The sequence below is a fragment of the Hydra viridissima genome, unplaced genomic scaffold, assembly GCF_058129835.1.
Source record: "Hydra viridissima isolate aposymbiotic clone 2 unplaced genomic scaffold, HvirCarnegie_v1 scaffold_11, whole genome shotgun sequence".
NCBI classification, from domain to species: domain Eukaryota; kingdom Metazoa; phylum Cnidaria; class Hydrozoa; order Anthoathecata; family Hydridae; genus Hydra; species Hydra viridissima.
In genome coordinates, this window is record NW_028324310.1 from 11,314,887 (window position 1) to 11,335,289 (window position 20,403).

General features: G+C 34.3%; 1 pseudogene across 1 annotated transcript in view; it reads right to left on the minus strand.

Annotated features, from left to right (window-relative positions):
* The window catches only part of LOC149882164 (AMP deaminase 2-like), a 106,999-nt pseudogene that overhangs the window by 5,090 nt on the left and 81,506 nt on the right, over window positions 1-20,403 (minus strand). Inside the window, exon 2 of the transcript XR_016444856.1 lies at window positions 30-803. The product of XR_016444856.1 is annotated as an AMP deaminase 2-like (transcript). The remainder of the gene's footprint in view (window positions 1-29; window positions 804-20,403) is intronic.

Here is a 20,403-nt window from a genome sequence, read left to right on the forward strand (position 1 = left end):
ATACAAATATTCTAATAGTAAAAGCATACCCCTCCTAAACTTTCTCCAACATTAACTCTCTAAAAGTAGTTACGGTTTCTTTTCCAGCATTAATGAGATCAGCATCTTCATCCCCTATATTTGGAAAAGGACACAAACCTAAAATTCCATTTTCACTTTGCAAAATAACATTAACATTGGGTTTAAGATAGTCGCTTGCAAGAATAGTTATGCCAATTCCAAGATTTGCATACATCCCATCTTTAAGCCCAAACACAGCTCACATGATTATTTTTTCTTGTAATAAATCAGATTCTGACTTTGGAGTATCATCAGACTTATGATGGTGAAGTCTCAAATATTCAATTGTTTTTTCATAGTGTTCTCCCTTAACAACACAATCAACATATATAGATGGAATATGAATTTCATCAAGAAAAACTTCTTTCCCCAAAACATCTGCATCAATATCATTTTGGTAGTCTGGTTTTATTTCTTGATTGACTAATAAGTCTAAAGTTTCTTTTCTTTTTTTGTTTACTCTTTGAACAATTTCTAGCTCTTCAAGTTTCAGTGCTTCTTTTTCAATAGGTTGATGTGAGAAATTGAACAGGTATGCCTCTAAACCATTCCCAGAAGTCTATTGATCAAGGCTTTCTTGAAATGAAGAATACATTACAACTTAAAATAATGCTATACATAACTTACAAATATGTATAGAGTGTCTTACTCCTCACCAACATTCTCTAACAGTTAAAATAATAGGACTAAACTCTCCATTTATATAGCTGAAAATCTGTGAAATTCTGTTATTTATTCTAACACTGTAAAATAAGCAAACTTATCTTTAAGTGTTAATTTTTTAACCAACACCTTAGGAAGTGTTAACTAATGTGCAATTAGAATAACCATTTTCCTTTATTTTGTATCTTTGAGAATGAATCATTTTAATCTTTTAAACGAAAACTAGACACATAAAAACTGTTCGAAATTCTAGTCAGTAAAAAAGAAATTAGAAATAAATTTTTAAAAACAACACTACAACAACAATTTTTAAAAACAACCCTGAAAAAACAACCATTACTAAGTACTACAAATAACCACAAATAAGTTGAAAAATTTTAAGATAATGGTATAATCATCCTTATGAAAAACAGAGGTGTTAAAAGAGACAGCAATAATTTAATTATTGTAAAGGAGCATGTTGAAAGTGATATTTATCACCATTGTAAGTGGGAGTTGTTAAATGTGGCATTTGTAACCTAATTGTTGTTATTATTGTTTTAAATGTTAGTTTATTTGTGCATGCTATTCACAGAACTCTTTTTTATTATAATTTCTGTTGGTGGAGCAGCTTAGACACTCTCGAATTTGTACTAGTTTAAATATATAGTCTCTCCAAACGATCAGTTTTCAATCCTCCACATTTTACAAGAGGTATACTACTTTTAATCCGATTTCTTTTTTGCAATTTTGAAATGAAAATAAAGTCAAGAAAAGAACGAACCAGATTTAATAATCATTTTTGTTTACAGAATCTAATCTTCGGTATAACGCACGTGGTGTAACTATTTTAATATACGGTGGCTCGTTGCAATTGGTAAAATATACAAAAAATTTAAATTTAAACGTTGATTGGAGAAAGTTAGAAAATTTAAAATTAAAACATTGAATGTAACGTCAAAGAAATGAAAGCGACTTTAATTGTCAATGCAGGAAAATTTAAGTCGCTTACGAAGTTACTTAAAGTCGCGGGACTGATTACATCTTTGGTAAAATTTATCTAAAACAGAGTTTAGCAAATTAGACTTAATAAGACTACTTCATTCAACTAGCCTTGTGCGAAACTGCAACTTATACTTTCAATCAAGTTTTTGTGGAATCCAAACATTTAGAATTTAATTCACAGAATTTCCTCAGAATAGGTTTTTACAAAATCATACATTTAACATTTTAACAGATCTACATAATCATATTTACAACATTTTGCTAATGATATTAAACAATTTTCGCATAAAATTGTATTTCTAAACAAATTACTAAATTAGTTATAAAATAAATTCTAAAAAATAAATATTAAATTTGTAAACCTCTTTACAGAAAACAGTTCTTATAGACTAAATAGCACTGAATCCTAATTACTCGATTTCCTTTTCTTCTTGTAAGTCCCCTTCCATCTATTAACGTAAACTCGTCAGGAGCTGTTTTCGTGTTATTTTTAAAACGTTATTTAAACTCTTTTACAATAACACGAAAACAGCGCTCGAGTACAACCTTTGGATTTGGGTCAGGAGGGTGCAAAACAGTTCAAATTTGTTCCATGCACTGAGCGTCACTACTATGACTTGCCGATTCTGGCGCATTGACATTTTTATAATTCTACATTGACAGTTTTCCATAGTTAATGAATTCAAGATGGCGTCGTATTTTTACGATTCTGGCGCATTGACATTTTCTTAATACCGCATTGACATTTTCTTAATACCGCATTGACATTTTTATAATTCTACATCCTGATTTTCTGCAATCATGAATTGTGAATTATGGCGCATTGACATTTTTTTAATACTTAATGAATTCAAGATGACGTCGTGTTTTTAATTTTCTGCAATTATTTTTGTTGACTTACCTTTTTGCATCTGCCTCTGCCTCGTGTTCTGGACTGAAGAGTTGATCATAATCCATAAATGTAAAGCACGGTTTATAATTAAAAGATGGGTGTGAATTTCCATCCGAGTTTTGCAAACAGATGAGAGCAAATGTCATCGTAAAATCTTTTCTTGTCAATGGTCTTTAAAACTGAAAAATCTTCCAAGCGACATGGATGACTTCTATTTTGAAGCAGCTGAAACAAAATGTACTGCACGTTCATGAAACTCTTTCTTTTTAATTCTTTCGGCTTGTCTTTTCCGTACACTAAATCGTATAAGAAAGACAAATCCTTAAAATCTTTAATTAACTGCTCTTCCAGATATTCTATATTGTCTCGTTTACCGACGAGCACGTAATAGATATAGTTGGCATTTTCATACTGGTTCGTGTAGTTGAGTTGTTTTAAAAAGATCAGAATGTGTTCTTTGGTGATGCGAGAGTATTTTACATTGGTGTTTTCAGAATCAATTAGCAAGTTGAGCGCCTTAAATTTTTTCTCCAAATTTTCAAAGACTTCTTCAGGAATCTTGCAATTTTGTTTGCCTTGATATTGTTTTATACACTCTTGAAAATGAATGATACGCGAGTAAGTGTACTTGTTCACCGAATTGGATCGGTCGTAGTCTTTGTACGGAACAATCGTCTCTAACATTTCTTGTTGCCCTGAACACAAGAGGCAGTATTTTTTATTTCTGTCGTCCATTTCAAACTGGCTCGGGTCATCGTTGATGCAAAATTTACATTTAGTATGCAAGACAATTTTTTGAGCAATTTTAATATCAGTCCACTGTCGTTGAGAAAGCGTTTCTTCCGCAATGGTAAAATATTGACGTTGAAGCTGGTTTTTTTCTTCGTCAAATTTAGTACGGTCTTCAAATGAAAGCGGCGTCTGCAGGATGTCTTGGTATCGCTGGATGAGGTGGTTTGTCTTGGCGATAAACGTTATTTTTTCGGTCTTGCGTTTATCCAATTCTTCCTTGATCTCCATCAGATGCTTCAGAGCTTCCTCCGACAGGTCGTGTTTGTTTTCCAAAAGAAGAAATATGGATTTTAAGTGCTCTATATCATCAAGATTATCCTTGTCAAACTTTTCCATAATTTTCGTGTTCAATAAGACAATGCTCATTTTTTAAATGAGAGCGAGTTCATTCTTTTAATTCGTCATCGTATTTTTCTATTCTACAGTAAACGATAGTGACTTAATTGAAATTTCTTCAGCGTATATATTGTGAAGATGTAAATTTTATATATCTGAAAATATATAAAATAGTTTTTTAATGTGAATCTAAGAGTTCAGATGGGACAGTTTTTTTAATTATATATTTATAATGTCTTGCTAGCATTTGTTTTTGATAATTTAAATTTTTTTCTTTTTCTTCAATTCTCATTATGCGCATCTGATCGTATTTCCATGAATTTATTTCTACTTTTTTTCGTTCATTTAATTTTTCTATTTCTTTTAATAATTTTTTATATTGTAGATATGCTTTAAACTCTCTACCAACTTCTTTGGAATCTTTATCTAGGTGAATACGTTTTCTGATATATTGATCATAATTTTCGGAGCTGTATGTATGGTAGCTGTTTGATTCTTTATCAAAATATTTAAAGGAGTATGTCATTTTTTATAGCAAGAAAAAATTTATTTATATCATTTTAAAAAGTTTTTTTCTTTGTACAATTTACAAGAGTTTATTCATAGAATAGCACCTAAAAAGGGAATGCTATTAAAGGGTGAGTTTGGTCCGAGCAATAATCCAGATCCAATAGATTGATAGTCTTTTCCATTTTTAACAAAGAGTCCTTCACCAATAGTAGGTTTCACCCAAGGTCTTAAAAAGACTCCTGATCCTGCAGCAGTCATTTTCATTCCACTTCCATTCTTTTTCAAGTAAACGATTCCTCTTCCTGCAATTTTATCAACCATAGCAGAGCCAGTAGAAGAGCCTACTCCTGCTAACAATCCAGTAGCGAGAGCTGGAACTACTCTTGTTGCAAGTGTGCTACCTAACATACCTAATAACGGCAGAAGAGCTCCGATGAATCCACCTTCAATGGTTGAGTTGTGTGCAAGTTGTCTTTTGCTCAGTTTGAGTGTAACACCTTTACCAGCTTCATACGCTTTTGTAATTTTGTTCAATTGCGCATGAGTGATAGCGAGAATATGTTCACCGTTCAAGTCTTGATGAGATAGTCTTATATTGACATCAGTCTTTTCTTGGATCGCTTTTTTTATTTTGTCGGATTGACTTTGTGAAATGTTTAATTTTACTTTTTGGTAACTCATTTTTTAAATAAAAGAAAAAAATTATCGTTGAACAGCGCTGCTCGTAAAAAGATCTTGAAGCACAGAGGTTATTCTTTCTCTCACGTGAAATCTGAGGATAATATCTTCACCTCTAAAGTCGATCAAATTACCGTTTTGATCTAAAATTCTTGTTTCCATTTTTGAAATTCTACCCACTACAATAGGCAAGTATATCAAGTGGAAAGGCTTTTCGCTAATTTTATAGCCTGGAGGAGTGTCAGGATGAAAAGAGTAAATGTCAGATGTTCTTTTTCCGTTATCATAAGATGCTCCGATCGCATCGTTTGTGATTCTGATGATGGTCACATCGTCTATTCTCGAAAGTGCTTCAGACTCGTAATAGTCAATATAACTTGTGACTTTATCCGGATTAGCCGGATCTTCTTTTTTCTCTACATAGGTATATTCTGCTTTATTAAATCCAAGAACAGGAGCTAAACTGTTATTCACGTTGAAATCTACCCAATATTTTGTTGTAGTTCCAGGTTTTCCAAATTTCAGAGTAGATCTTAAAGTCATTAGGTTTGCACCGATAACAACACCATCCTTTCTATACAAGGTTCCAACTTGTTTTTCCATTTCCTTCTGAAGATAATCATTAATCTCGCTAATTTCATACGCTCCTTCTTCGATGTAAATGGTGTAGCTGTTTGAACCAGCGTTAGGACTGTATCTGAAAACATTATTTGTCGAATTGATGTTGGTGTAGCTGTGAATAGTGTCAAAGCCAACAAGGGCCATTTCATACTTTTTATTAGGTTCAAATTCGATAGGATTATCAAACTCGGTTTGGATGACGCTGTTTCTTATGTTTGGAGTTTCTTTTTTTGCTTTTGCAAGGAGATAAAATCCGCTCATCTTTTTATATAGAGTTGGGAAAATAAAAATTGTCAAATCCGCTTCGATATTTCCCACAATCCTTTTTAGAGGATAAATCAATGACGGCGAATCCGTGAGGTTGTGACCAACAATATTTACAAAACTTTTTAAACTCTTCTATCTTCATATCGCTTGAAACGTGATCTTGATAAATGTGGTTTATGTTTTTAAAGTCTTGAGGAAACAAGCAAATGAAATTAGCATTTTCTCGAATGGTTTGTCTAGGCAGCATAAAATAGTTTTGAGCGAGGTAAAAACAGTCAACGTTAGAATGTCTTCCTCGGATGTAATATTTTTCACACTTGTTTTGTTTAGTCAATTGCAAATCGTCAAAGATCATTAAATTGTTTTTGGATGAATCAAGATCTTCAGGATTAGGCACATCGTCAGCCGTTTCGAAAAATTGACATTCCATATCTTCCGTGTTATCCCATTTTTTTGAAATTTCATTAATAACGCATTCAGGGCTTACGTTTAATTCCTCAATTTTGCTTTGAATGTTAAACAAATCAAGAATAACTTCCTTTGGCAATTTCTTCTCGAACGAGTTTTTGAGTATTTTATATTCCGGTTGAAAAAGAGATTTTCCAAACACTTGCAAATGATTATAGTCTAACCATCCAGGTCTTAAAAGTAAATTGAGTAGCAACGTTGTTTTTCCACATCCTGATTTCCCAATAATGATTCCACGTATACTTCTAGGCAAAAGCTTGTTATTTTTCCTTTTGTTTTTATTTACATTCCATGACAAATCAATCACTTCCATTTTTATTTTAAAAATATTTTTTTTTTAAATAAAATGTATTGTGTCAAATGCAAAAGAATAACAGAAACGAACAACTTGTACCATTCTATAAGCAAGAGCAATAGAAATATGCTTAAAGGAACTTGCGCCGTCTGCGGAAGAGGCAAATGCAAGTTTGTTTCTGCGAATGAAGTCAATGGAGGAGACTTGGTGGAATCGATCAACAATTTTTCAAAAAAAATAAAGCTTCCATGGGCAAAGTTTCCAGGAGAAATGCACATTCCAGGAATGAATTTTGCAGGACCAGGAACCAATTTAGACAAAAGACTCACATCCACCGATATGTATCAAGATTGGAGTAAACCAGTAGATCGAGTGGACAATGCAGCATACCACCACGATTTAGCTTACAAATATTTAAACGATGTTAAAAGCAGAAATGTAGCAGATCAAATGATGCTTGAAGAAATGAACTCCATTCCAAACCCCACTCAAAAAGAGATTAACGAAAGAAAACTGATCACTCCCATCATCAAAGCAAAAGCTAAATTCGGATTAGGTCTAAAAAAAAAGCACCGGAGAACCTGAAATGGACGGATCAGCTTGCAGAGGAGCTTCATAAACCAGTGATACATCATTTTAAAAGAAGAAAAGTGTTTGTGAACGACATCGATGAAATATGGGCTGCTGATTTGGTTGACATGCATTCGTTTTCAAAATTCAACAACGGGGTAAAATATTTGCTCATGGTGATCGACGTGTTTTCAAAGTATGGATGGATCGTTCCGTTAAAGAGTAAAACTGGAGTTGATGTAGCTAACGCTCTAAGCAAAATAGTTGAGGAGAGAAAGTGTACAAAGATGTGGGTGGATAAAGGTAAAGAATTTTATAACAAGCATGTACAAGCTCTAGGTGTGCAATTATACTCCACTGAAAACGAGGAAAAAAGTTCTGTTGTTGAACGATGGAACAGAACGATGAAAGAGAGAATGTTTAAATATTTTTCAGCCAACAACACCAATAAATACATTAACGTATTAGATGAAATGGTGAAAAATTACAACAACACAAAGCACTCTTCCATCAAAATGACTCCAATGGAAGCTAGCAACGAAAAGAATAAAGGTAGGGTATGGTGGAATCTGTATGGAAAGGATCAAACATTACCAGCAAAACCAAAATTCTTAATGGGTGACAAAGTGAGGATCGTAAAAAAGAAGTCTCATTTTGAAAAGGGGTATACGCCGAGATGGACTGAAGAGGTTTTTACCGTGACAAATGTTCAGCATACGAATCCACCTACGTATAAAATCGCTGATGCTAACAATGAAGAAATACAAGGTACATTTTATGAACAAGAAATGCAAAAGACGCAACAAGACATATTCAGAATTGAAAAAGTCATTCGAAAGCAAAAGAACAGATCCTTAGTCAAATGGTTTGGATATCCAGACTCTTTCAACTCATGGGTGAATAATGAAGAATTGATACGTTTGCAAAAATAGTCACGTCGTTTTGTACGGCAAGAAAAAAATTTTTATTTTGAGTTAAATAAAAATCTTGTATATAGAAAAGAAATGAATTTTATTACAATTGAAAATTTTGATGAGAGCAAATTATCAGTTGGAGAAATTTACGCGGCAACAAAACCAGTCGTATATCAAAAAATACCATTAAAATATTCTTATTCCAATGGCGACGCTCCTCTTGTATTACGATCTCCCATCTTATTTTCGTATGGTGTATGCGAGAATAAAGAACCAGCAACACAAAAATTGACTGGTTATTCCATGTCTTTTGTCTGCTTTGATGCTAAAAAGGGAAAGACAGAAGAAGAAGCAAAGTTTATTAGCATGATGGAAAAGATTACTTTGTTCATTAGAGGTGAAGTAGATAAATTGTCAACCAAACTTAAAAAAGGAGGAAGAAAAAAGCAAATTAATTCAGAAGAATTGAGTATTTTAAAATATAAAGCTGATAATGCTGAATCTGCACCAGTCTTTTATGCAAAGACGTTTACTAAAAATGTGCAAGATGAAATACTCATTACTTCTTTATTCCATAGAAAGAAAACAAATCTTGATATACAAAATGGAGTTAAAGGAGAACGTAGTAATAGAAATTTGGTCAAATGCTCTGGACATGATTTTATCAACCAAAGATGTTATGCTATTGGAGGACTTAGAATTGAGGGGGTGTATATTGGTCCTTTGATTGTGTCTATTCAAGTTAAACTGGTGGAGGCTGTCATCATAAAAAATGCGTCTTTACCTCATAGCATGATGCTGTGTGAAGACTTTGATTTAGAGGTGAAAGAATCAGATGAAATAGAGCAGGATTAAAAAATTTTTTTAGATTCTTTGAATACATAGAATTTCACATGTGAAATTTTTAGATCCTTCAGATCCATGGAAAATCTATGATTTTTTAAAATTTTTCTGAATTTTAAAAAAATGATCAACGTTGAAGGAATTGTACTGCCTAACAAACCTCTTACCAACTTTCAATTAATAGAGGCTGCAAAAAAGCTTAAAATTAAAAACTTTAGAGGTGTTTTTGTGAGGGATGAATTGCCAGAAAAGACAATGAAAAAAGAATGTGGAATTGTCAACACAGGAGATTCAAGCACAGATGGATTTCATTGGGTGTGTTGGTATAAAGACGGTGATAAGAAATACAGTTTTGACTCTTATGCCCAGCCTCCTCTTGTCGAGCTAGTTCATTATTTGAAAAGCCCTGTTTATTATAACAGCGAGAGAGTTCAATTTGGTGATACGTCTTATTGTGGTCACTTGTGTCTTTACGTCTTGAAAAAATTACAGGAAGGGGTGAACTTTCAAAGCGTTGTTAACACACTTTGGTGAAAAATTTTTTCCCTCATTAAAAAATGATTGACAAATTTGGAAGAACTGAATTAGGGAGGTATTTTTATGATCCTTATTCAGCAACAGCTATAACAGGTGATCTCTATGTCAGAACAGATGGAAACAGCACCATCACTGCAGATTTAGATTACAACTCTCATAAAATCATCAATTTGGGTGAACCCACCAACGCACACGATGCAGCTACGAAGAATTATGTAGATACGCATTCGTCAGGAGGAGGAACGGTGATTGGAACTGCAGACTTGGATTTAAATTTTCACAAGGCGATCAATTTGAACGAACCAACTAATTTGCATGACGCTGCCACCAAAAACTACGTTGACGTCAGCTCAAGTCAGTGTGTTAAAACAGACGGATCTAGCACCATCACTGGAATCATCGACATGAATTCACACAAACTGATCAATGTGAGCGATCCAACCAATTTAAAAGACGCAGCAACAAAAGGGTATGTAGACACCAAAGTCGCTTACAACGCTATTTCATACACCGACATTAACATGACAGCTCATAAACTAACTAATTTGGCTGAACCAACATCAGCTTCGGATTCAGCTACGAAGAATTATGTAGACACGCATGCTTCGGGTGGAGCAGTCATAGGTACAGCAGACTTGGATTTGAATTCACACAAATTAATTAATGTGACTGATCCAACCAACGCGCAAGATGGAACTACAAAGAATTATGTAGACTTGCTGTTGCAAAAATCAAGTTTGACCAGTGTCGTTCCAGGATCTAGTTTTACCAGTTTGGGGTTGAAGTCTCAGACAGTGGCAGCATTAACCACTTCTCCTGTGTTTGCGTTTTCTGGAAAATCCGGAGTGCTGAGAAGATTGTGGTTGGCTTTATACAGCTCCTCTGGCACGAATATTCCCGGTCAAGTTTTCATTCGAATCTTTACTGACGGAGAAATCAATGTAGGGAATTATGCAGAAACCACGGAAGGAGTTGGAGTAGATCAAACAGGACTTGCCACTGATTTGCTTTTTTCACCATTGGGAGGAGCTTTTTACGCCAACTCTTTGCAAGGATGCAACATGTTTAACACCACTTCCTTGGGAGGATATTTCACATTGGACATGCCTTTCAGAAACGACATCTCCATTCAACTGGTGAACAAAAATGCCACAGCCATCACGTACTGGATTCAACCGTTCATTTCCACACTTGCTTCCATTCCTGCAACCATCCCTCTTTACAAGCTGTACTGCAGAACGTTTCGATATTTGAACACCACTTACGACAGCGAATACGTTTTGTTGAACACCAACGGAAAAGGAAATGGTGTCTCGTTGAAATACATCAGGATGCACGTCATCGGCTCTTCTGGAAACTGGTGGGAATCAAGAGTTAGAATGTACGACGGAAATCTACCTCCAGGTAACGGTACTGTACTCACTCCTTGGACACCGTACAACACCAACAATTACACGTATTTTCCAGGATATGACGGTGACAGCACATGCATCTTTTCCTCTTCTGGATTAGAAGATTTTTATTTGTCGTCGTGGAACGGCTCAAATTTAACTTCCTTCAACAACAAATCGACTGGACTGTTGTATCAATCCACTTCTTCCATCGGTTCCGCCACCACCATTTCTTTTTACAGAAATTTTGGAGAAGCAGATTCTATGCCTACTGTCGCAGCTGGCAGAAGACTCGTTGTCACGCTCAACTCTGGTGATGCTCAAGTCGGTCAATCCGGAAGCTTTTACCTTCTTCTAGGACAAGCCTATTATTACGCTTAAAAATTCTCTTCATAAACTCACAATTGAAATTCTACGATGAAATAAAAAAAAATGAATTTTGAGTTAAATAAATTTCTTTTCATATAAAAAATAACAATGAGTATGTCAGATAATGAAAGCGTTAATCCTGAAAATCTACAGAGGGAAGGGAGACGAGAAATAATAATTAGACGTACCCGAAGAGAAAGTTATGAAATGGATAGACTACTTGATGAAAGCGAAGTTATCGATATTGGAAATTTAGAATACTGGGGGTTAGAAAATGATGAAATAGTAGAATACATTAGTGAAGAGAAAAGAAATAGATTAAAGATTGAAGCGTTGATTGAAGGTTTTAAAAAGGATGAAGAGAGAGTGTGTGCTTCTGCTGCTTAAAAAATCATTTTATTCTTTACATGCGGAGAATAAAATGGTGTATTATAAAAATAATTTTTTGTGTGATAATAAAAATGGAGAATCATGTGCATAAAAAAAATTTTTTTAATAACGATCGAAAGGCTCGTCATAAATCATATCTTTTTTTCGACAAGTATTTGAAGCATCCTCCTGTAAAAGTGGGGAGTAAGTATGAAATATTTGCTCAAAAAGACATCACACTACTTCGTCTGAGTTATCAGAAATTAGATTTTATGTTTGGAATAAAACTTAAAAGCGGATTAGCTTTAGTGAATTTGAAAGAAAGCATAAAATCTAAATTGGATTATTTCAATAACATCAGGATGCTATCAGAGCCGGTGGATAATGTGATTATGGATATTTATAGTAACAGCAAGTCAGATGTTATTATTAAAAAAGGAGAAAGTTTAGGCTTTGTCAATTTCATTAATGAGTGAAAAAAAATATTTTTTTTGTAATAAAAATGGAATACAATCACGATGCTAAATCTAAACTTTATCCAGGTCTTCCAACAGCTCCTGCAGATGATGGACACATTTACCGTCTTCAAAAAATAAGCGAAGTCCAAAAAGAGATAGACAACGAGAGGAAAAAGAGAGTGCATCTCAGCAAAAAGTATCATCGCGCTTTCAGAATCATTTCTTTTGTAGACTCTACGTTGCAAGCAGGTGGTGTTGCACTTGGAGTTGTTGGAATTGGAACTTTGAGCACCATCGCTGCTGCTCCTATTGCGATTGCGTGTGAAGGTGTGGCTATTGGAATGGGGTTTTTATCCATTGTAGGAGGACAAGTCAACAAAAAACTAACATTAAAAGCGGAGAAGCATGAAAAGATTAAAGTGTTGGCCGAGTCGAAATTGAACACCATCAACAGTCACATTTCAAAGGCATTAGTAGACAACATTGTGAGCGATTCAGAGTATGAATTGATTTTAGACGAGCTTCAAAAGTTTAAGAGTCTGATGAAAGAAATAAGAACTAAAACAAAAATCAACATTGACGAGATAACTAAAGAGTCGTTGATCCAAAAAGGAAGAGAAGATGCAATAAAAGCGTTCAACAACATGTTTAAGAAAAATTAAAGATTTTTCCACGGATCTAAAAACTAATTTAAAAACGTAGATAAGTTTGCGTTTAAGTTTTTTTCTTGCGTTTTAAAAAATGTCCTTTTTTAAAATACAAGACTCTAACAAGAGGGATGAACTGGTGAAAGAATTTGTTGAAAGAAGAAAAAGAATCTATCAAGATAGTTTGAATGAGAATATTTATGATGCTAATCTTCAGACTGATTTGAGCAAGCTTTACAAGCCTCTGATTGAAAGCAATGAAAAGATGATCAAGAGCATTGAAGAAAGTCGCCATGAACAAGTGCCTCCTAGTTTTGATGAGACAAATCATTTAGGAGACATTTCATCCGTCTATTTAAATAGGTATAATAAGCGTTTTGTAAAAAGTTCTAAAAAAAGAGCTTATGAAATTAGTAGAGATGGTAAACAAATGCACATTGGAAAAATGGGGTTGGAGGTGGATAGAAATGATATCATTGTTGGAGGAGAAAAGTATGAAGGAACACAAGGTCTTTGGGAGTTGCTAACCAATCCGAACATTTCAAAAGAGTTTTTGAACAGCAGCGTTATAAGCAAAGAAGATAAGGATAACTATACAAAAATTCTTTTCCAAAGTAGATCTATTTTTTCAGAATCAAATCCAAACAAGATAAAAGCTTCCAGAAGCCCAAAATACACAGAACTTATAAAGCCTGTTTGGGAAGAAATTAAAAGTGAAACCAAAGTCAAAAAAGGCAATGGTGTGATTATTCTTCCAAGCGATCCAAATGCTCTTGTGGAAAATCTCAACTTGAGCATCGCTGCATGGCATGCTGGAAATAAAAAATCTAGAAATGTAGCTGTTTCCATTTGCGATGAGCTGTTGAGGCAGAATAGGATTAATAAAGACAAGTACAAGGCTATAATGACGTATATCGATATGAAATAAAAAAAATCTTTGGAAATAAAAAAATGATCGTTTATAGAAATAGATATGTTAAGAAGCATATTGTGGGTGGAAGTGGAATCATGGACACGCTTAAGAATTTCTTGAGAAGAGCAGCATCTTCAAGCGCTTCAAGAGCGGCATCTACTTTGGCTAATAAAATTGCAAAAACTGAACTGGGAAGAGAAGCCATCATGGCTACTAAATCTGCAGGAAAAGAGCTAGCTTCAACAGCCATTTCCACTGCTAAAGACGTAGCTATTGATAAAGGTAAAAAGACCATTGAGAAATTGTATGCCAAGACTGGAACTCCAAAACCACATGAAGCTGCAAAGAATGATCTCAGTCTTAAAAGCAAGGAAATTATTTCAAGTATTGTTAACAAAGCAGCGGCAGCAGCACCACCAGTTATAGATGAATATTCTATGTTTGGATCAGGATTGTCAAAGAACAACGCGATTAGAATACAAGACCTAGTAAAAAGAGGAAATGGACTTTTGATTGCATGAGGATCTAAAAAAATTTTTTTTCTTCGATGTATAAAAATGGCAAATTCCGATGTTTTAAATTTTACAGAAGAGATTATTGTGGATGAAGAAATTGAGAGATTCGAGTTTCACGAATACGAGCCAGTGAATAAGAATCTAAACGTGGATGGAGAAATAAGAATCAATATTGAGCAGCAAGATTTGTTCACGCTTCCATCTGAGGCATACCTTTTGGTTGAAGGAAGACTTTTAAAAGCGGATGGAACTTCCTACGCTGATGCAGATGTCGTTACTCTTGTTAACAACGGTATCATGTTTATGTTCAGTCAGATTTCTTATCAGTTGTCGAATCAAGAGGTGGAGACCGTTTACGAACCTGGACAAGCTACCACCATGATTGGATACCTTAAATATCCAGTAGAGTTCCCAGTGTCTGAAGGAATGAATCAGCTGTGGCAAAGAGACACAACAGCTTTAGCAGATCTTGTCAACAACTCTGGATTTAAAGCTAGACAAGACTACATCATCAAGCAAACTGAAGAAAAAGGAACGTTTTCGTTTTGCATTCCTTTAAAACACATTTTTGGATTTTGCGACGATTACGATAAAGTGCTCTATGGATTTAAGCATACACTTGCTCTTGTGAGAAAAAGCGATAGTGATGTTATTTTTAGAACAGAAGCAACAGCTGCAGGAAAAGTAGATCTAACTAAATTATCTTTGTTTATGCCTCATGTCACACCCTCTGTGGCAGCTAGCAACAATCTTTACAAAATCATTGAATCAAAAGTAGATGTTCCATTTTCGTTCAGATCTAGACAATGCGACACCATCGCTGTTCCTGTATCCAACAACTTTAGTTGGAGGCTAAGCGCAAGATCTGCTAGTGAAAGGCCTAGGTATGTTGTTGTTGGATTTCAAACCAATAAATCTGGAAGTCAAACAGAGAATCCTGCAGTCTTTAATCACTGCGACTTGAAGAACATATATGTCACTTTAAACAGTGAAAGGTATCCCGCTGTGGATTACAATTTAGACTTTAATAACAACAAATACTCAAGAGCTTATAGAGATGCTTCTAAGTTTGACAATAGACTTTATGGAACAAACGAAATTATAGCTCAACCCAATATATCTGCTATGAATTATAGATACATTTGTCCTCTTTTTGTTTTTGACGTAAGCAAGCAAGCTGAGAGGTTAAAAACTTCAGTGATAGATGTACAAATAAAAGCGACATTCAATGCAAACGTTCCTGCAAACACTCAAGCCTTTGCCGTTCTCATTTCCGATAAATTGCTCAGAATTAAATCAGATGGAAGCAGAATGAATATTGTTTATTGAAATGTTTTCAAAATAATATTTTTTTAAAATAAAAATGAGATATACGAAAAAGGATTTGAAAAAATTACTGAAAGAAAACGGAATTTCCAAAACGTCAAACAATAAAATGTCATTATTAATGCTTGCGATTGAAAACAACTTGATTGATAAAAACATATTGATTAAAGACGTGAAGGAAGATCGACCTGTGGGTAGACCTAAAAAGGATTTAAATCTGTTAAAAGAAGAATAAAATGATACAGTTTTTTCCATTTTTTCTAGAATGTAGTATCAAAGAGACTGACATAAATAAAAAAAGACATCTTGAGCTTCTTGCATTTGGAAAAACAGGTGTGTTTCACGAATCTGTTTACGTCACTGAAAACGGAAATTTTAATATTCCAAAAGAGTACAGTGATGAAGAGAGAGACAAGCTTTACCTACTTGTATGGAGTGGTGAGACAGAATATTCACGAATGGAAAAGAAAATCAAAGAGCATCTCAGTACTTGGAAAGTCTTGCCTAAAAAAGAAAAACTAAGAATGATTGACAATTATGTGCTTGGTTTGGATTGTGATTTCGATGAGAAGAAAAAGATTTCTGGAAATCTAAAAAGCGCAATTTTAAATCATTCACTTGATCCTAATGATATTGTATATAAAAACTTTAAGATTCTTCGAATCCATGAAACATCTTCAGATGTTAGAAATGAAAAAAAATGATTTAAATAAAAAAAATCTTGATATAATAAAAAATGTCATACACAAGAAAGTTTTTGAAAAATTTGTTAAAAGAAAATAATGTTTCCAAAACGTCAGACAATAAAATGTCGCTCATGATGATTGCGGTTGAGAACAACTTGATTGATAAAGATGTCATTTTGGAAAACTCAAAAGAGGTGAGACCAGTGGGAAGACCTAGAAAAAATGATAAAAAAGAAAAGAAGCCTCTTGATCCTAAATATGCAAGACTTGGTTTAATTAGAAATAATCCTTTAAGTTTGAGAATAACTCATGTTGATACAGGTGAGGTGGTGGAATACAAGTCTGCTTACGAGTCACAGAAAAAGACAGGTCATGGATGGCAGTACTTTGAATCTAGAAATGGGAAAGTAATAGATGGATGTAAATATGAGATTTCTGGAACAAGAACTTTTTAAATTCTTTATTGAATTTAAAAAAATTGAAAATGATATAAATAAAAAAATCTTGTGTTAATAAAATGGAAAACAAAACGGTGAAAGAATTAAAAGAAATTGCTAAAGAGCAAAAAATAAGAGGATACTCTAAAATGAGAAAAGGAGAACTTATAATGGCTTTGTACCCTCCTAGAGTTGCCTCTGCTCCTGCTGCTTTTCGTAGACCTACTGTGGTGAGGTTTGTTCAGCCAGCTGTAAAAGTTTCTGTAAAACCTACAAAAGTTTCAATAAAGCCAACAAAAGTAAGGATTGTTCCTTCCGCAGTGCAAAAGCCTCCTATTGCTCCAAAACCTGTTGTGCGAAAGCCTCCTATTGCTCCAAAACCAATTCATTTGCAAAGACCTATCCTTGACGAACCTGTTTCAGATTTAACACCTGCTATAACACCAAAACCAGTCATTCCACCTAGACCTTCATTTTTTTCAAGTCTGAAGGCAACTACAAAAAGTGTGGCGTCCTATGTTAAAACTAAGTTAAATGATGTTAAAGAATGGGTGGAGCCTTACGTTCCCGAAGTAGTCAAGAATCAGGTAAGCAAAGCAGTGAACAAAATCGATGAAAAGATAAAGTCTATCAAATCGCTTGTATCAAAAACAGAGTATAAACAACCTGCTGTAAAACAACCTGTGGTAAAACCAATTAAAGTAAAGTTTAAAATGACTGAACATTCGGCAGAGGGTTCTGTAAGACAATTTTCTTATAGGCCTTCTTCTCGATATAACGACCTTGCAACCTTTTTTAATTTGGTGAGAGAGTCTGCCATTCAAACCATGGAAGGGGAAAGAAATACAAAGGTAAGAATTGTTTTAACGTGTGAAATGAAATCTGTAAGCATGATGACTGGTGAAGAAGTGACTCGGGAAGCGAGCTTTTCATCAAGATCGGAGATTATTCTAGCGACTACGGATGTAAGAGAGCTCATGGGTGAAATGGAAGAAAAAGTCTTGGAAAATAGTGTTAAATACAATGCCTTAGGATCTAATAGTATCCTATCTAAGATTTTAAGAATGGACATTAACTTTACTGATTACGAACCTATCAGCGGTTCTTCCTATATTGAACTGTCTAAAGAGCTGAAAGACAAAAAGGCGATCATCAACATGGAAAACAAGGACGATCAATGCTTTAAATGGTCAGTCACTCGAGCGTTGAATTTAAAAAATAGAGACAACGAAAGAATTGATAAAGACTTGGTTCTAAAATCAGAAGAACTGAATTGGGAAGGAATGGAGTTTCCTGTCAAGCTTAATAAAATCAATAAGTTTGAGAAAAATAATCCAGACATTAGCATCAACGTCTTTGGGTATGAAAATAAAAAACTTTACCCTTTGAAAATATCTGACTTTGTAGATCGAAAGCACTGCATTGATTTGTTGCTTATTTCAAACGAAGACACTTACCATTACTGTCTCATTAAAAGTTTGAGTCGGTTATTATCTACACAAACATCAAATCATCAGCACAAAATGTATTATTGCAGAAATTGCTTACAAGGTTATGACCAGGAAGAAAAGCTTCAACAGCATCAACCTTATTGCTATGACAACGATGCAGTAAGAATCGAACTTCCTAAAGAAGGAACGACCGTTCATTTTAAAAACTATAACAAGTCTATGAGAGTTCCATACGTTGTATATGCAGACTTTGAAAGTTTCATCAAACCCATCGAGGATAACACTGAATATAATCATAAAGAGTCGTACACCAGACAATATCAAAAGCACGTTCCAAGCTCCTTCTGCTATTATATCAAATGCTTTGACGATAGCCTTTACAAAGGAGAACCAGTCATGTACACAGCTGAAAGCGAAGAGGATGACGTAGCTCAAAAGTTTATAACCATGCTTGAAGCTGACCTTATAAAGATTCTCGACAAGATTGATATAGTAAAAAAGAAAGTGGTAACGGATGAGGATGAAAAGAATTTTGAGACTGCAACTCTATGTCATATTTGTGAATCAGATCTTAACAGTGACAAAGTGTGGGATCACTGCCATTTAATTGGAAAGTATCGAGGAGCTGCTCATAACAAATGCAACTTGGATTATAAACTTCCAAAATTCATACCCATCATTTTCCATAATTTGTCCGGTTATGACAGTCATTTGTTCATCAAGAAATTAGGTGGAAAGCTCAATTGCATACCCAACAATGAAGAAAAATATATCAGTTTCTCTAAACAAATCAAAGTAAGAGAATTTATTAATAAGAAAGGTAAACTTCAGGAAGTATGGAAAGAATTGAGGTTTATCGATAGCTACAGGTTCATGAGTTTCAAGTTAGAAGATCTAGCTAAAAATCTAAACAAAAGCCAATGCAAAAACGTTGCTCAATATTACTATGGAGAAAAGTTTGATTTATTAAGAAAAAAAGGTATTTACCCTTATGACTGGGTAGACTCGATTGAAAAGTTCTCCGAAACGCAATTACCTCCTATTGAGACGTTCTATTCCAAACTGAATGATGAGGGAATAAGCTGTGAAGACTATGCGCATGCAAAAAACGTTTGGAATGTATTTGGATGTAAAACGTTTAAAGATTACCAAGAACTGTACAACAAGTCAGACGTGCTGATACTTGCTGATATCTTTGAAAATTTCAGAGACGTGTGCCGTACCTATTACAAGCTTGATCCTGCTTGGTATTACACCTCACCTGGTTTGGGTTGGGATGCCATGTTAAAACTAACTGGAATTCGGTTAGAGCTTCTGTCTGATATTGATATGCTTAATATGATAGAAAAAGGGATACGCGGTGGAATTTGCATGATTAGCAAACGACATGGAACTGCTAACAACAAATACATGAGTGATTATGATCCTTCACAACCTTCGAAATTCATTCAGTATTTAGACGCAAATAATTTATATGGATGGGCTATGTGTAAGCCTCTTCCTTTTAGAGGATTCAGATGGATGACTGAAGATGAACTTTTAAATTGGAAATCCATGTCTTGTATTCTCGAAGTGGACTTGGATTATCCTAAAAGTCTACACGATTTACACAACGACTATCCTTTAGCTCCTGAAGGACTAAAAATTAATAAAGTGGACAAGCTCGTTCCTAATTTAAACAACAAAGAAAAATACGTCATTCATCATGAAAACCTAAAACTCTATGAACGACTTGGATTGATCACTACTAAAATTCATCGAGGTGTTACCTTTGAAGAAGAACCCTTCATGAAACAATACATCGATCTCAACACTGGATTAAGAGCAAAAGCTAAAAACGAGTTTGAAAAAGAATTTTTTAAACTCATGAATAACTCTGTCTTTGGAAAAACCATGGAGAATATTCAAAAGCATGTTGATATTAAACTAATCACCACAAGAAAAGAAGTCTTGAAATTGTCAAGAAAGTCTAATTATGATAGAAATACCATTTTTGATGAAAACCTTACTGCAGTTCATATGAAAAGAACAAAACTCTTTTACAACAAGCCTGTTTACTTAGGACTAAGCGTTCTAGACATAAGCAAAACTTTGATGTTTGATTTCCATTACAACTATATCAAACCTAAATACGGAGATCGCGCGAAACTACTCATGACTGACACTGACTCGCTCATCTATGAAATCGAAACGAAAGATTTTTATCAAGACATTTCTGGCGATCTTGAAACCAAATTTGACACGAGCAACTTTTCTAAAGACCATCCTGCTATTGAAAACGCTGGGTTTAAAGTAGGGTTAAATAATAAGATTATCGGTATGTTCAAAGACGAGGCTGGTGGAAAAATAATTAAAGAGTTTGTTGGACTTCGTCCTAAGCTCTACTCTTACAAAACCTATGAAAAAGAAGA